We start from the raw sequence: 17,520 nt of genomic DNA, 5'->3' as shown, positions 1-17,520 counted from the left end.
TTCCACAGTCACACCTGTCATGTGTTCTACATGGTTACTGCTTGTACTATTACAAGGTGTGCCACCAGAGGGCACTGCAGTGGGAGACTTGTAGCTTACCTGCACAGGTGTGCCTGGCCTGGTATAAAAGGCAGGCCACCAATAAAGGTTATCAATAAAGGACTCAGGTCACTACAGTTAAATAACGACACATTGACTCGTGGAGTCATTATCAGAGCATTTGAAGGTATTACAAGGGAGCCCGAAGCCTCAGAAACTGGAAATTCTACCAGAGCGTCGAAGTCATGCTGTAGGTGCCTGGGACAACACATTGCTCAAAGTTGTCCACACGTGAAGGCAGAGTGTTTCTTCGACAGAAAGACAACGCATCTTACAAAGGCATGCCGCCTGAAGGGTAAACCTGTTGTTAAAGCTATGAGTCCAGCGTTCAAAGCTCTGAGTCGAAATCCCAAGAGACTTCATAGTATGGAAGACCAAGAACAGGACGAGGAGATGTTAGAGTTACACATCATCAGGAGCACGAGTTTAACGGACAGTGATTCGGAAAGCATCAAAATCCACAGAGATGTTGCTGGATTCAAGATACCAATGGAAATTGACACGGGTGCATCCGTGAGTCTAATACCGGAGTCACTGTACCGCGACAAATTGCGTGATTTCCAACTGGAGAAACCCAAGATAGAGCTGCGATGCGACACGGGAGAGTAAATTCCTGTGGTTGGTCATATCACTGTACCGATCGGTGAAATATAAAGATTAATTTCAGAACTTGCCTCGAATAGTAGTGAAAAGAGACAAGTCTGCCTTACAAGAAAGAAATTGATTAAGCTCACTGAAGCTGGATTGTGGTCAGATTTTCTGTGTGGAAGCGAGATTTTCATCAACGGATGAGGTTATCAAGAAATATCCAAAGGTGTTCTGCGAAACGGACAGTCCGATCCAAGGCTTCAAGGCGAGTGTCAGGGTAAAGAAGGACGCTAGATTGGTTTACTACACGCCCCGTTCCGTACCATATGCACTCAAGGAGAACGTTGAGCATGAACTTAAAAGACTAGAAGGTGTTAACCGTTACACTGCGGAAACATCTCCACTTTCAGCACCAGATTAACAAAATTAAACCCAATGAGATCGGGAGAAAAGTTCCTCACATGCTCAGGGCAAAATAAATAATTGTCGTTCTACAAAAGAATGAACAAATTTCAGCACCAGGTCAGACGGAAATGTGAAGCGAGCAGGGGGACTGCTGAATCGCACTTTTCAGGAGTTGGTGGTGACAAAGCAAATGGGTTCTGGCTCATGATTCAATATAAGAAATGTCTGCAATAGGATTCAAACACAATCTATAGTGACCTGAGCACATCACCTTAGACCACTCGGCCATCATTAATATTCAGTGCTGTGTGTGGCCACCTGCAGGTTGATTTTGAACTTTTGTGTCCTGTCACATGAAATAAATCAGGGCAGCAGGCAGATCTCTGCCTGACACCGGGGAAAGAGTGAGACAGACCTTGCAGCAAGGTTCTTTTTATTGTCAAACAGCAAATGAAATATTAATTCTGGAAGAATAACATTGAAACGAAATGTGATCCTGACACCGAGAAACAAGTGCTAAGGCAAAAGGTTAAATGCTGCATCCCTTCCTGCAAAAAATTCCTTTCACAAACATTTCTCTGAACAAAACGGCACAAAACAAAAATGTTCCTTTCAAAGTCATTAAACTCCCGAATTTCCACGCCCCGCGACGCTCCTGAATCAGATGCCTCAAGTTTTGCCGACTCCATCCATATCCCTTTGCTCCAAGGTCTGTCTCCCTGTTTCCCCGGTGTCAGGCAGAGATCCGCTTGCTGCCCTCATTTATTTCACTCTCTGTGAATCTCTCTAATATTCCAACAGCAGCCATGGTTGTGTGAAGGTTTGTATTCTGTTAATCGTCGCCAATTGTTGTGAAAAGTAGAACACCAGGAGGCTGAGTACTGTGAGCTAAACCTAGTGTGATCTTAGTCTTCTTTATTGCAACTCCAGAGTGCCTGAACAACATGGCAGCCAACCTTTTATACTGGCACTGCAGGTGTGGGCAGGTGACCATTAGGACTCCAACAGTTTCGCCCTATGGTGGCAAGTATGACATAGTTACACACTTCACATAATTGTTATCGTTAAGAAGTTATAATTCCAATGAATGCCTGAATAATCCGAAAGAGCCTTGTTTGTAGGACAAGGCTACATATCAGGAAGGAGTGTAGTTGGATGACAAGGGAAGTGATATTCTGATTATAAGTTTGGAGAATAAAAAGAGTAAATGCTGGAAACACTGAGCAGGTCAGGCAGCATCTGTGGAGAGAGAAACAGAGTTAACGTTTCAGGTTTATGACCTGCCATCAGAAGTTGGGCACTTGTGATCGGTAATACTATTAAAAGTTTAAATTGTCACGTAGCAGGGGTAAGGAAAAGATATAAAATGTGCCATTTGGAACAGATAGTTTAGAATCCGATTAATGTTTGATCAATTTGTACACCGAGCTGGGAACTGTAACGTGTTTGAGTTCTTCGGCTTACATTCGCATGGTTTGGCTGTAAGTACTGTTAAGTGTATGTTTAATTATTGTCTGCTCAATAACTTTGACATTTAATGTTGCGGACCCTATTCCTGCACTGTGCGTGTTCCAGCTCTGTTTGGAGCAGCGATCCCTTCAATCCGTCGCTTACAGGGACAGTTGGATTCACCGTTTCTTTGTTTGGTGAAATTTCAAAGATTGCAAGCGGCGCACATCAACCAGGTCACCTAGTCATTAACCGCTAGACACTGCTCCCGTGAGATGGAAGCACAGTTACTGTTTCAAGCTTGAACGCAGGTGCAAGCAAAACTCATTCACAGAAAGTCCAAGTCCCTGAGGCACCTGATTATTTGCACCGATCTCCTTCGCAAAGAGTTGCGGTTCGTGTGGGGTGATTTGGGCACATCTTTTCCCACAATACAACACTTCAACACTTCAAACAGAACTCAACGGCTATAAAGCGCTTTGGGGCGTCATGAGTTCCTGAAAAGTGTTGAAGAAATGCAAGACCTTCTTTGCAAAAGTTCGATGCAATTTCAAAATTCTTGGGTAAATTGAGGGCTTGTCCTGGATTTGAACCCGGGATCTCCCGCAAATTTCAAGCATCAACCCCGAAAGAAGAATCATACCCCTAGACCAACGAGCCAACTGTTTAACAAATCTGAAGATAAAGTGTAACCATTATTGGAGCATTTTTAGTGTGTTGCTCTTCTTGATTGGAGGAGCACATGAGACGGAATCAGTGACTTTGCTTTTTCGAGCTGTCCTCTGAAGCACCGCACAGTCCCACTCCCACAGTCATGAGCTGTTGGGACGTTAGTGTATCCAGGCTGTGGGTGGTCACCCTGAGCGCAGCAGAGGGGTTTCTGCGTTCGTTCTGGGTGGGGACAATATTTTTCCCCTTCTCTCTTCCTCTTGTCGAAAACCCTGTGCTTTGGTTTCTCTATTTATTCCCCTGTCTCAGTTTCTAGTGTTTAAAAGTGAACAAAAGATGAGATGGGTGTCACTGTGGAACAATTTCTCTCACTCAAAGTTAGACACACTACCGTTGCACCACGAGGTCTAGGTAGGTAGCCGTTGATATTCAGGTTCATATATAAATATATATAAGTATATCGACATGTATCGTAACTGTTCCCTGGTGGTCGAGGGGTTATGATCTGGCGCACTAACCTGGTTTCAATCCTCGATCAATTCATCGCATAAAAATAATTGAGGTCTGTGAGAGGATTAATAATTGCTGAAATCACCATAAATACCAATACTGTCATGTATCTCACACTACTTTACATAACTGTACCTTACCATGCCATACATGACTGTAACCAGAGATGACCTGTAACCACAAACTTACCTTACCACCAGGGGTGCATTTGCAGGAGACACTGGATACCTTTCCCAGACAGGTCTCTAAGGATAGGTCTCAGGCAAGTGTGGCATTCGAGAGCTGTGTAATAAAGGTGCAGGTCCAGGGTGAACTTGACTTCAGTATGTGCCTCGTGTGAGTCTGTATTACAGGGTCAGGACTTTTCAGTGGCGACGAGTTACGGGATTACAGAATCCACAGCATGGCGACCAACGGCTCAGATGAAAAATACAATGCTGGAGATAATTGGGAGGACGTTATAGAAAGGCTCCAGCAAAGCTTTGTAACCAAAGACTGGTTAGGCGACAATAATGCAGACAAGAGAAGAGCCCATCTCTTGACCAGCTATGGCTCAAAAACAGACGCTTTAATGAAGGACCTGCTGGCACACGAGAAACCAGCAAGCAAGTCGTTTGAAGAATTGATCACACTGGTAAGAGGCCACCTGAAGCCAGCAAACAGCCTACACATGCAAGCTACCTCGGACCCGTGCCAAAGCTCCCCGTACATCGAGCACAGGCTCAGGAAAACCCCGGGGGAGAGGATATCCCCGTCACTGGGCCTTCCAGCTGCACTGAACAAGTGCCCGTTTTGAAACTTTCCAGTGTAATAACTTGCAATTGGAACATCCAACTGTCAGGATGGCCGAGTGGTCTAGGGCGTTGGTTCAGGTCACTGTCTCCTCTGGAGGCGTGGGTTCAAATCCCAATCCTGACATTCAGTGTTTTTAATGACAAACTCATTTATTTGGACACCACTCTGAAGTGCTTTGGGACATCCATCGAACTTAATAAAATGACGCCATTTCAATGACAAACAGTCATATCAAAGTTACTTCTCAAACCGGGAATCGATCCTGGGTGGCTGCAGCGAAAGGAATGGTTTTGTGAAGCATTGAAATGTGCCCTCTAAATATCTCGCACTGCTCATTTAAAAACACGGTTAAAATTTGTCTCAGTGCTTAAGAAGGCAGGCTCGAAGGGCCAAATGGCCGACTCCTGCTCCTGGTTTTTGTGTTCTTATACAGAGCACAGAATAAATGATTAAATGATCAACTCTCCCTCAGTTCGCATTTCTTTCATTGTGCAAAAGAAGATTATGGGTTCATTCATGATGTTTTCCTGTGAAAGCACCATAAAAGTTAAAGGAAAATACTTCGTCCAACGTGGGGTTAGAACTCACAACCCTGAGATTAACAGTCTCATACTCTACCAGCTGAACTCGTCAGGACTGCTTAAGTTGCATCTTCCTGTCACTGATCGCTGCCAGGGATCTGTTGGCTCCGCACCATGGGTTTATCTCGAAATTCAAACCTCGAAACTGCTTCTCCTGATTTCCAAGCCCCTTGTATTGCAGAACCTTCATTTCGACGAACATCTCCACCGCACTATGTAGGCCTCGTGGCGCAACGGTAGTGTGTCTGACGGTAGATCCGAAGGTTTTGTGTTCCAATCAGGTCGGGTTAACTGTTCTTTCAGACATTTGTTTTCCAGAATTAATATTTCCATTGCTTTTTGGCAATAACCAGACGCTTGCTCCAAGGTCTGTCTCACTATTTTCCTGGTGTCAGGCAGAGATACGCCTGCTGCCCTCATTTATTTCACATAACAGGACACAAAAGTTCAAAATCAACCTGCAGGTGGCCACACACAGCACTGAATAGTCAGGATGGCCTGACTGGTATCCCTACCACAGTGGATAACCTCATATTTCCCACATTATACTGCATCTGACAAATTACAGCCCAGTCACTGAGCCTATCGATATCGCTTTGTAGATTGTTTGTGTCCTCCTCACAACTTGCTTTCCCACCGATCTTTGGATCACCTTGGCTACATTACCAACATGCAGAGCACAGAACCAATTATTGACCGACTGACTTTCCGTCAGTTAGCATTTATTTCATTGTGCAAAAGAATATTATCGATTCCTTAACGATGTTATACCATGAAAGCAAAATAAAAGTGAAACGAAAATAATTTGCACACTTGAAAGGAATATTTTTGTTTGGTGCAGTTCCGGTCAGAGAGAGGGATTGAGTATTGCAGCTTGTTGTTGAACATTTCTCTCTGGGCATAGCATTAGGTGCTAGTTTCTGTAGTGTAGCGGTCATCACATTCGCCTCACACACGAAAAGTTCCCGGTTCAAGCCCGGGTGGAAACATTATTTCTGAAACAAAAATTGGTTTTAATTGTTCATTGTTCATGTGACAACGGCCTCCTTCCGTGCTGTAAACTTCTCTGATTCCATGGTGAGCAATGAACATTTAAAACCAGTCTCCTAAAATACAGAGTGTGGAAAATCAGAAAAGGAATAAAACTTCCTCAATGATTCAAGTTTCACAAATTATTAAAATTAAGTTGTTGAAGTTTCGACTGTCCCTCAGTGATCATGATAGCATTTATTTCATTCTGCTAAATAATGCTATCGGTTAATACCAGCAGATACAAGCCGCATTTCAAACCCGGAAACAACTCATTCATTATTCACCCTTCCCAGTTCCAGTGCACAGAGAGTTATTCATCCTCCATCCCATAAACTCAAATCCAACTTCTGACATTCCTTGTTTCTAATTACCAACTCATTTGTTTTGACACCACTCTGAAGTGCTTTGGGTCATCTGTGTAATTTAATTCAATTACATCACTTTAATTAAAAACGGTGGTAGCAAAATTACTTCTCTAACTGGGAATCGAACCCCGGTAGCTGTCGTGATCAGAATGTTTTTGTGAAGCATTTAAATATGCTCTCTAAAAATCTCGCATTTCTAATTTACAAATAGGGTTACCATTTGTTTCAGTGTGAAAGAAGGAGATTGAAAATAACAACAAAAACACCAGGCAGCGACTACATTAAGACAAATTCAAACTTTTCACAATGTTGGTTTACGAAGTAACGGCTGAGCTAAAGTTGGCACTCACCAGTCCCATCAGAATTTTAAATGTTTCTATGAGATCGCCGCTCATCCTTCTAAATTTCAATGTATAAAGACCCAGTTGATCCAGTCTCTCCTCATATGTCAGTCCGGCTTGGTCCTTATCCTTAGACTGTGTCCACTGGTTCTGGACTTCCCCAACATCGGGAACATTCTTCCTGCATCGAACCTGTCCAGTCCCATCCAAATTTTAAATTTTTCTATGAGATCCCATTTCATCCTTCTAACCTCCAGTGAATACAAGCCTAGTTGATCCAGTCTCTCCTCATATGTCATTCCTGCCATCCCGGGAATCCGTCTGGTGAACCTTCGTTTCACTCCCTCAATAGCAAGAACGTCCTTCCTCAGATTAGGAGACCAAAACTGAACACAATATTCCAGGTGGGGCCTAACCAAGGCGCTGCACAACTGCAGTCAGACCTCCCTGCTCCTATACTCAAATCCCCTCGCTATGAATGCCAACTTACCATTTGCCTTCTTCATCGGCTGCTGTACATGCATGCCAACTTTCAATGACTGATGAACCATGACAACCAGGTCTCGTTGCACCGCCACTTTTCCTAATCTGCCGACATTCAGATAATATTCTGCCCTAGTGTTTTTGCCCCCAAACTGGATAACCTCACATTTATCCACATTATACTTCATCTGCCTTTCATTTGCCGACTCGCCTAACCTGTCCAAGTCAACCTGCAGCCTCTTAGCGTCCCCCTCACAGCTCACACCGCCACCCGGTTTAGTGTCATCTGCCAACTTGGACATATTACACTGTAACATGTTCATTACATGTTACAATGAACATTCTGAATCAGACACCTCAATTAAAGTGCGTGCAATGGGCAATGATTCAACAATTAACATAAGTACGTAAGGAGCAGGAGTCGGCCATTCGGTCCCTCAAGCCTGCTCCACCATCCAATAATATCGTGGCTGTTCTGATACTGCACCCCTGCTCTTTTAATACTCCTCTCGAGTTTCTGCAGTGTCGAGTTCTCGCTATCTGTCCTAAGCTTCCATTTTTCCTTTATCTTACCCTGTGTGTCCCTTGAGGAATTTTTATACCCTATCTGACTTTACTCACTCTGTGTTTTAGGAGACTGGTTTAAAATGTTAATTGCTCATCATGGAATCAGAGAAATTTACAGCACGGAAGGAGACCATTCGGCCCATCGTGTCCGTGCCAGCCGACAAACAGCTCCCCAGCCCAGTCCCACTTTCCAGCTCTCGGTCCGTAGCCCTGTAGGTTACGGCACTTCAGGTGCATATCCAAGTACTTTTTTAAATGTGCTGAGTGTTTCTGCATCGATCACCCTTTCAGGCAGTGAGTTCCAGTGATTTCCGCTCAAATCCCCTCTAAACCTTCGACCAATTACTTTAAATCTGTGGTCCCAGGTTGTTGACCCCTCTTCTAAGGGAAACAGATCCTTCCTGTCCACTCTATCCAGGCCCTTCATAATTTTATACACCTCAATCCTCTCCCCTCAGCATCTTCTGTTCCAAGGAAAACAAACCCAGCCTATCCAATCTCTGCTCAGAGCTAAAATTCTCCAGTCCCGGCAACATCCTCATAAACCTACTCTGTACCCTCTCCAGTACAATCACGTCCTTGCTGTAATGTGGTGACCAGAACTGCATGCAGTACTCTAGCTGTGGCCTAACAGTTCAAGAATAACCTCGCTGCTCTTGTGTTCCAAGCCTCTGTATAATCGATCTGGACAGCAGCCTGTCCTGTCGAGAGCTGATCGTGGGAGGCTGAGCCTTAGTGGTATCGGAGAGGAGGAAGTTCTCTGCTGATCAACATGCAGTCAGCCACAATTCCTCATTCTTTAGGCGGGACTGTGTTACTGTAAGTTGGGGTGGATTAGTAAAAGGGTCCATGTCATTACTGGCTGGCAACAAAAGCTATTTACCCAACGTGGGGCTCAAACCCCCAAACCTGAGATTAAGAGTTTTATATTTGACCAAGTGAGCTGGCTGGTCTTGGCAAAGCTATGGATCCTTGTTGTATCTCAAATCTTGTGGGTGGATTAATTATTGAAATAATGGTTGAGTATCTCACAGACTTTAATTATTTTTGCCAACTTGTCATCGGGAACATTCTTCCTGCATCCTCGTGAACCTTGTATTTCAACGGGAATGCTGGCCCAGCTCCCATGCAATACACAGTTTGTTATTAGGGACAGCAGAGGATCTTGACTGGTCCAAGTCCTAATCTGGCGGGCCGTGACAGGTGATTTATCATTTTCAAATTCTTCCATGACCATCAACAAGTCAGCAGGCTGCGCCACCATCAACAAGTTTGCAGTTTGAGCCATTTCCACCCCCGTGGTGGGCAATGGTAGCCGACAGAGCATCCGCACAATTCTCAGTGCTTGTCCTGTGGCGGCTGGTCTAGTTATACGCTGAGAACGTGAGTGCCCACCTTTTTATGCGGGCTGAGGCATTAGTATTAATCCCCTTGTTTTCAGCGAACAGGCATGTGAGGGGCATGTGATCGGTTTCCAGCTCAAATTTGAGGCCAAACAGGAACTGATGCATTTTCTTTACCCCGAACACACACGCTAATGACTCTTTCTCAATCATGCTGAAGGCCATCTCGGCCTTAGACAAGCTCCTGGAAGCATAGGCTACAGGTTGCAACTTCCCTACAATGTTAGCTTGTTGTAATACACACCCGACTCCGTACGACGACGCGTCACATGCTAGCACAAGTCTTTTACAAGGGTTATACAATACAAGCAGCTTGTTGGAGCATAAAAGGTTGCTGGCTTTGTCAAAAGCAATTACTTGTTTTTTTTCCCCATACCCAGTTCTCACCTTTGTGGAATAACACCTGTAGGGGCTCTAAAAGGTGCTTAACTCCTGTAGAAAGTTACCAAATTGGTTGGGGAGTCCCAGGAATGACAGCAGCTCCGTGACGTTCTGTGGCCTGGGCGCGTTCATGACAGCCTCTGTCGTGGCGTCTGTGGGCCGAATGCTGTCCTCCGTGATCTTTCTCCCGAAAATCTCCACTTCTGTAGCCATGAAGATGCATTTCGACCTCTTCAGCCGCAGCCCTACGCGATCCAGTCGCTGGAGGATCTCCTCCAGGTTTTGTATGTGTTCGACGGTGTCCAGACCCATAACCAATATGTCATCCTTAAAGACCACCGTGTGTGGTACCGACTTGAGTAGGTTCTCCATGTTTCTCTGGAAGATCGCTGCAGACGACCGAATTCCAAACGGGCATCTGTTGTCGCTGAACAGTCCCTTTTGCATGGTGATGCAGGTGAGGCCCTTCAAAGAGTCCTCCAGCTATGCGTCATGTAGGCCGAAGTCAGCTCAAGCTTGGTGAACGCCTTGCCTCCTGCAAGCGCGCCAAATTGGTCGTCTGTCTTAGGTAGCGGGTATTGGTCCTGTAGCGAGAAACGATTAATAGTTACATTATAATCGCCGCAAACCCTGACCGTGCCATTACTTTTGAGTAAGGAACAATCGGGCTGGCCCATTCGCTGAATTCCACTGGGGAGATGATGTCCTCGCGTTTCCGCCTGTCCAGCTCGATTTCCACTCTCTCCTCATCATATGAGGTATCGCTCGCGCCTTGTGGTGAATGGGTCGTGCCTCTGGGACCAAGTGGATCCGCACCTTCGCACCGGAAAAGTTTACAATGCCTGGCTCAGAAAGGGAAGGAAATTTGTTCAGAACCTGGGTACATAATGCCTCATCGACATGTGATAGCGTTCGGATAATATCCAAGTTCCAGCGGATTTTGCCCAGCCAGCTCCTTCCAAGTAGTGTGGGGCCATCGCCCGGGACAATCCAGAGTGGCAGTTCGTGCACCGTGCCCTCGTAGGTGACCTTGACCATGGCGCTGCCCAGGACAGTGATAAGCTCTTTGCTGTACATTCTCAGTTTTGTGTGGATGGGGCTTCGGGCTGGTCCGAATGCGTTGTTGCACCACAGTCTCTCAAACATCTTTTTACTCACGATGGACTGGCTAGCGCCAGTGTCCAGTTCCATGGTTACGGGTAAGCCATTCAATTTTACAATTAGCATTATAGGTGGACATTTCGTCGAAAATGTGTGCACCCCATGTACTTCAGCATCTGCCTCCTCTCTCTGAGGCTGTAAATTGCTTTGATCCACCATGGACCAATCTTCCTCTGCCACATGGTGGTTAGCAGGTTTTGCAGAGCTTTCAGCTCATTCGCAAGCTCGTTGGAGATGCCCCATTGTTCCACAGCTCTTGCAAACATACCCTTTGAAGCGGCATGAATAGGCTGAATGGAAGCATGCACATCACCAACAAGGTGTGAATTGCCTTGCACTCATCCTTTGGTGGGGACTCTGAGTCATCTGGGTCACCAGAGGCCTGCTGGCAGTTGCAGATTCGTGGGTTCTGCCCTGTACATTTCTGCTCACAAACACAGTTCCAGTTAATTTATGAACATTGCTAGCACTTGTGTGCTGAGAGATTTGTTTGGTGTTATCACTAGTGGACATAAATACCTCTGTTATCGGAATGGCCTTACTGACGGTCGGTGTCTCTACAGCCAAAAGTTTTCGTAGGATGGTCTCGTGGCCAATGCCAAGTACAAAAAAGTCTCTGAGCATTTGCTCCAGGTAGCCATCAAACTCACATTATCCTGCACGTCGCCTTAGCTCGGCGATGTAGCTCGCCACTTCCTGATCTTCAGTTCGCTGGCACGTATTAAACCGATACCTCGCCATAGCACGCTCTCCCTCGGGTTAAGATGGTCCCGAACCAGTGTACACAGCTCCTCATACGACTTATCTGTGGGTTTCACCAGAGCCAGAAGATTCTTCATGAGGCTGTAGGTCTGAGTCCCACAGAATGTGAGGAGGACCTCTCTTCTTTTTTGCAGCACTTCCTTCTCCGTCCAGCTCGTTGGCTACAAAGTACTGGTCTAGCCGTTGGACACAGACTTCCCAGTCCTCACCGTCCGAGAACTTCTCCAGGATGCCCACAGTTTGTTGCATCTTTGTGTTGGATTCGTATTCGCGACGCCAGTTATTGTGTTCCGAACACAGATGAGGCTGCACACAGGGACGTTAAAGTAACAGTGACCTCAGTCTTTAATAAGACACTCCAGAGTGAGAAACTGGCCTTCGGGGCCGGCTTAAATGCAGTGCTCCCAAGAGGTGTTGGGATCCCTTGGGACTACAGCGGATGAGCACCCTGATGCTGGAATATGGGAGTGCATGCTTTGCAGATACACAACACATTCGTTGCCTCAACTTTGATTTCTGCCAACATCCCTTCTGTTTAACCTTCGCCGCAACTCCGCCACAATCTCTCACTGCTCCTCCACCACGATCTCTCACAGTTCGTCCACCACGATCTCTCGTCACTCCTCCGCCACGATCTCTCACCGTTCCACCACCATGATCTCTCGCCGTTCCTCCACCACGACCTCTCACCGTTCCTCCACCACGATCTCTCACCGCTCCTCCACCACGACCTCTCACCGTTCCTCCACACTGACCTTCCCGCTCCTCCGCTGTACCTGGATCCCGCCGATGCTCCTGCCTGCCCACGCACAAAACAGCGACCAGTGTTTTGATGACGTGCAGCACAGCAGGACTCCAGCTGTCCTGGTTTACCCTTGCCACTGGACCAAGACCTCGCTCTGTCAAGCCCGTGCGGTGGCTGGTGTCCAACGGTCACACCACGTTAAAACAATCCAGCCACAGGCATCTTCCACCCTTTGATTGGATTTCAGAACTGGATAATCGGGTCCTTCATTGAAACACCTGTGAACACATGTGGAAGGAAGCCATCCTCGTTCGAGGACCCGCCTATGGTGATGATGATGATGATGTGTGGGACCTTACCAAATGCCTGCTGGAAACCATCAGATTAAATCTAGTAAGACCCGTCCCTTGATTCAGTTTTCACTGACCTTGCCTTAGGAAGGCTATATTGGCGTTGGAGGGAGCACTGTGTCGGTTTCCCAGAATGATACCTGGATTCCAAGGTTTAAATTAAGATATGAGATTACACCCACTCGAAATTAGAGGGTCGAGCATTGATTTGAACAAAATTTTCAAAGATAATAAGGGAAGAGATAGAGTAGATAGAGAGAAATTATTCCCGCTGGTTGGGGAGTCCCAGATTAGGGGCCATAGTCTAAACTTTAGAGACAGACGTTTCAGGAGTGAAATTCGGAAACATTCCAACACACACATGGTGGGAGAGGTTTGGATCTCCCTTCTGCAAAGGGCAGTTCGTGCTGGGTCAGTTGTTCATTTTACATCGCATTTTGATCAAAGGTATTAAGGAAGATTGTCCAAAGGCGGGTATATGGAGTTTGCTCACAGATCAGCCATGATCTCATTGAATGGCGGAACCGGCTCGAGGGGCTGAATGGCCTCCTCCTTTTCCTGTGTAACTGGCTTGAGCGGCTGAATGGCCTCCTCCTGTTCCTGTGTAACAGGCTCGAGGGCCTGAATGGACCTCCTCCTGTTCCTGTGTAACAGGCTCGAGAGGCTGTATGGGCCTCCTCCTGTTCCTGTGTAACAGGCACGAGCGGCTGAATAGCCTCCTCCTGTTCCTGTGTAACAGGCTTGAGGGGCTAAATGGGCCTCCTCCTGTTCCTGTGTATCAGGCTCGAGGGGCTGAATGGGCCTCCTCCTGTTCCTGTGCAACAGGCTCGAGGGGCTGAATGGGCCTCCTCCTGTACCTGTGTTTAAGGTCTGGGAAACAAAGCGAAGTGATATGAGAAAACATAAACTAAATGGCATTGTGTTCTAGAGACGCAGAAGGATTGAGTGATTTACACACAGAAATCTTTGAAGCTGGATAGATAAGTTACTAAGTTGTTTAAAAAGAATACAGGGCCCTTGGCTTTAAATGAAGTGAAATCGAGGACACCAGCGAGGAAGTTGTACCATTCCTTTTCAATCCCGGTTTAGGCCTCAGTTGGAGAACTGTTTACAGTTATGAGCACCACAATTTAGGAAGGATATAAAGGCATTGGAGAGAACGTAAGAAATATATAAGAAACATTTTCTATTGTTGTAGAAGACACAAACACAGGCATTCATCGAGAATCAACCTGCAGGTGACCACATACAGATTAAAGAGCCAGAGAGACCGACAGAATCGGGAAACACCGGCACATAGACAAGAGATATTGAAAAGGACTGAAAGCACTTTGCGATCAGAAAATTGACGGCCCAGCTGTGGTTAATGACATGGCTTTTGATGATTGATCTCCATACAAGCCTTGAAATTCAGGAGAAGCGGTTTCTTGGTTTGAAGCTCGAGATAAAGCTCGAGATAAAGCCACGGGGCGATACCAATAGGCGCCTGGCACCAATCAGCGACTGGAAGATGCACCTTAAGCAGGCCCGGCTAGTTCAGTCGGTAGAGTATTAGGCTTTTAATCTCCGGGTCGTGGGTTTGAGCCCCATGTTGGGTGAATGATTGTCCTTAAACTTTTATGGTGCTTTCACAGGAAAACATCATTAATGAAACCATAATCTTCTTTTGCACAATGAACAAAATGCGAACTGAGGGAGAGTTGATCATTTGATCAAATGTTCTGTGCTTTGTATAAGAACACAAGAACCAGGAGCAGGAGTCGGCCATTTGGCCCTTCGAGCCTGCCTTCTTTTGCACTGAAACAAATTATAACCGTGTTTTTAAATGAGCAGTGCGAGATATTTAAAGGGCACATTTCAATGCTTCACAAAACCATTCCTTTCGTTACAGCCACCCAGGATCGATTCCCGGTTTGAGACGTAACTTTGATATCATTGTTTGCAATTGAAGTGGGGTCATTTTATGAAGTTCGATGGATGTCCCAAAGCACTTGAGTGTGGTGTCCAAACAAATGAGTTTGTAATTGAAAACACTGAATGTCAGGAGTGTGATTTGAAACCACGCCTCCAGAGGAGACTGTGACCTGAACACAGCACCTTAGACCGCTTGGCCATCCAGACAGTTAGAAGCTCCAGTTACAAGTTATTACTCTGGATAGTTTCAGACCGGGAACTTGTTCAGTGTTACTGGAAGGCTCAGTGGCCGGAATATCCTCTCCCCCGTTGTTTTCCTGAGACTGTGCACGGTGTCCGGGGAGCTTTGGTCCGGGTCCGAGGTAGCTTGCATCATGTGACAATGCACCCCGGACTGCTCTTGTTCCATTTTATCGCACATTAGTTTTTGGTGCAAAAATAATATCTCCAGAGGAGACAGTGATCGAAACACAGCACCGCATACTGCTCGGCCATCCTGACTATTCACTGCTGTGTGTGGCCACCTGCAGGTTGATTTTGAACATTTGTGTCCTGTCACATGAAATAAATGACGGCAGCAGGCGTATCTCTGCCTGACACCGGGGAAACAGTGAGACAGACATTGCATTGTGTTCAGGTTTAATCACAGCAATATCCGCAGTCAGGAGCTGAAAAGGTCGAAGAGCTGAAAAAGCACAATAAAAAAGGAAAGAAATGTCAGCAATTGTGGTAAACTCTTTAATGTGTTTCCTGCTCGTTTCATGATGCGGCGCTCACAGAGGGAGCACGGATTCAGAAAATAATACTTCCATTCAAAATCTTTAAAATAATGACATGCAACTAATTAAACTGTGTGCCGGGGGATGGGGATGGTTGAAGATTATTTGTTTTATTCCCCATTCATTACCCGACAGCGTTGTTTTGTAGAATTGTTACTGAGGGACAGTGGAAACTTCAATAACTGAACATTAATTATTTAAGGATTTTGAATCATTGATGAAGTTTTCTCCCCTATCTTATTTTACTCACTCTGTATGTTGGAGACTGGTTTAAAATGTTCAGTGCTTATGCGACAAGGAACCTGGGGCGACTTTTGTTCAATTTATTTCACGGCAAAAGTATTCTCCAAAATACAATTTCCACCTCGGCTCGAACCGGGGACCTTTCACGTGTGATGTGAATATAATAACCACTACACAACAGAAACACTGTGTCTAAAGCAATCTTAGGAATATAACCAGAGCTTTAAGCTACACAGCTGGCCGATACTTCAGGAGCAGGTTTTACGAGAAGAGAATGACGGTGCTGTATTCCGGAAGGCTGTGAGTGTGGCAGGAATTGATCTTTTGTTTCCCAGACTTCATACATAGGAACAGGAGATGGCTATTTAGCAGCGAGTGGTTAGGATCTGGAATGCACGGCTTGAAAGGGCGGTGGAGGCAGACTCAATCTTATCTTTCAGACGGGGGATGGATAAGTGTCTGAAGGAAAAACAATTGCAGGGCTTCTGGGAAAGGGCGGGGGAGTGGGACTCGCTGAGGGTCGGCACGGGCTCGATGGGCCGAATGGTCTTTCGTGCTGTAACCATTCCATGATTCGATAAGTTAATGGCACATTTCATAGTGTGGCTGGGAGCACAACATTGCAAAGGGACATGGATTGAGTCGCCAAAACTAGAGGCATCTGATTCAGGAGATTCGCGGGGCATGGAAATTTCGGAGTTTAATGACTTTGAAAGCAACATTTTTGTTTTGTGCCGTTTCGGTCAGAGGTTTTCCATTAAAGCAACATTAAATGAAAAGAAATCGCCCAACCTGGGTCTCGAACCCACGACCCTGAGATTAAGAGTCTCATGCTCTACCGACTGAGCTAGCCAGGCTTCCGTTCAAAGCAGGTTTTTATCACTCATTGCAGCCAGGCGCCTGTTGGCTCCGCCCCAGATGTTTAAACTTGCTGCTGAAGAACTGCCAGGATCTTCTTGAATGGTGGACCAGGCTCGAGTGGCCGAATGGCCAACTCCGGCCCCTAATCCTTACGTGTTTATGTTTACGTCTTTATGCAGAGCTCCATCAGGGTAAACGAGCCAAAGGAGGACGGCGGAAACGTTATAAGGACACCCTCAAAGCCTCCCTGGTAAAGTGCGACATCACCACTGACACCTGGGAGACCCTGGCCGCAGACCGCCCGATGTGGAGAAAGTCCTTCTGGGAGAGCGTTGAGCTCTTTGACTCTAGATGCAAGGAGCATGAAGAGACCAAGCGCAGGCAGCGGAAGGAGCACGCGGCAAACCAGTCCCACCGACCCCTTCCCTCGACGTATGTCTGTCCCACCTGTAACAGGGTCTGTGGCTCTCGTATCGGAATGTTCAGCCATCAAGGGACTCACTTTGGGATGGAAGCAAGTCCTCCTCGCTCCCGAGAGACTGCCTCTGATGGTGTCTATGATTTGCGGTACACTGCGGAAACATCTCCACTTTCAGCACGAGATTACCAGAATTAAACCCAATGGGATCGGGAGAAAAGTTCCTCATATGCTCAGAGCAAAATATATCATATAACAATAGAATGTTATGTATTAATTAATGATGTTTAAATCAATGCTTCTTTTTTTTTTACACAGGAGATGCATAATGATGTGTAAAATAGATGAACTATTTTTTTATAAGGTTTTGAATTAAAAGTACAATTTCCCTGACCGGGAACCGAACCCGTGCCGTGGCGTTGAAAGCACTAAATCCTAACCACGAGACCATCAGGGAACCTGGTTTGGATAGAGATGCAGTGGTTGTGTCGAGGTTCACATCGAGCAGATCCGTAACACAGGACTCTGTGCTCTCCGGGCTGTTCCCAGCGACACACACCGAGACAGACATCACCTGCTGCTGGAGTGCCATCAATTCAGTCAAAGATGCTCTTTGGTC

The 17,520-nt window shown here is 46.1% G+C and overlaps 2 non-coding genes across 2 annotated transcripts; one reads left to right on the top strand and one right to left on the bottom strand.

Annotated features, from left to right (window-relative positions):
* The first annotated feature begins 6,012 nt into the window (after positions 1 to 6,012).
* trnav-cac (transfer RNA valine (anticodon CAC)) lies at positions 6,013 to 6,085 on the top strand. Its single transcript has one exon. It is a non-coding gene; the product is annotated as a tRNA-Val (tRNA).
* A 10,321-nt stretch (positions 6,086 to 16,406) lies between these two features.
* Positions 16,407 to 16,479, bottom strand: trnak-cuu (transfer RNA lysine (anticodon CUU)). Its single transcript has one exon. It is a non-coding gene; the product is annotated as a tRNA-Lys (tRNA).
* Between the last annotated feature and the right edge of the window lie 1,041 nt (positions 16,480 to 17,520).

This window comes from Pristiophorus japonicus, unplaced genomic scaffold (assembly GCF_044704955.1).
Source record: "Pristiophorus japonicus isolate sPriJap1 unplaced genomic scaffold, sPriJap1.hap1 HAP1_SCAFFOLD_315, whole genome shotgun sequence".
In the NCBI taxonomy this organism is placed as follows: Eukaryota; Metazoa; Chordata; class Chondrichthyes; family Pristiophoridae; genus Pristiophorus; species Pristiophorus japonicus.
This window is presented reverse-complemented; position numbering and strand designations above follow the sequence as displayed.